Here is a 955-nt window from a genome sequence, read left to right as displayed (position 1 = left end):
TCTGGGTCGGGGAAAAATCCAATATATATCTGGTGATATCTCGGGTGCTATTAGAGATAGCGCAATAAACCAAAGTGAATTGTCTGCAGGAGGCCCTGGCGCATGAATCTGTGCAGCGGGAACGATCTCGGACCATCAGGGGCCGAGACATCCACCGTCTCAAGGGGCCGGACACTCAGGGTCAGGGAAAAATCCAATATATATCTGGTGATATCTCGGGTGCTATTACAGATAGCGCAATAAATCAAAGTGCATTGTCTGTAGGAGACCCTGGCGCATGAACCTGTGCAGCGGGAACGACCTCGGACCACCAGGGGCCGAGAAAACCACAGTCTCATGGGGCCGGACGCTCAGGGTCAGTGAAAAATCCAATATATATCTGGTGATATCTCGGGCGCTATTAGAGATAGCGCAATAAGCCAAAGGGAATTATCTGCAGGAGGCCCTGGCGCATGCATCTGTGCAGCGGGAACGACCTAGGACCACCAGGGGCCGAGAAAACCACCGTCTCATGGGGCCGGACACTCAGGGTAAGGGAAAAATCCAATATATATCTGGTGATGTCTCGGGTGCTATTAGAGATAGCGCAATAAACGAAAGTGAATTATCTGCAGGAGGCCCTGGCGCATGAATCTGTGCAGCGGGAACGACCTCGGATCACCAGGGGCCGAGAAAACTACCGTCTCATGGGGCCGGATACTCAGGGTCAGGGGAAAATCCAATATAGATCTGGTGATATCTCGGGTGCTATTACAGATAGCGCAATAAATCAAAGTGCATTGTCTGTAGGAGACCCTGGCGCATGAACCTGTGCAGCGGGAACGACCTCGGACCACCAGGGGCCGAGAAAAGCACAGTCTCATGGGGCCGGACACTCAGGGTCAGGGTAAAATCCAATATATATCTGGTGATATCTCGGGTGCTATTAGAGATAGCGCAATAAACCAAAGTGAAT

Source organism: Nomia melanderi, unplaced genomic scaffold, assembly GCF_051020985.1.
Source record: "Nomia melanderi isolate GNS246 unplaced genomic scaffold, iyNomMela1 scaffold0014, whole genome shotgun sequence".
In the NCBI taxonomy this organism is placed as follows: domain Eukaryota; kingdom Metazoa; phylum Arthropoda; class Insecta; order Hymenoptera; family Halictidae; genus Nomia; species Nomia melanderi.
Note: the sequence above shows the minus strand (reverse complement) of the source record.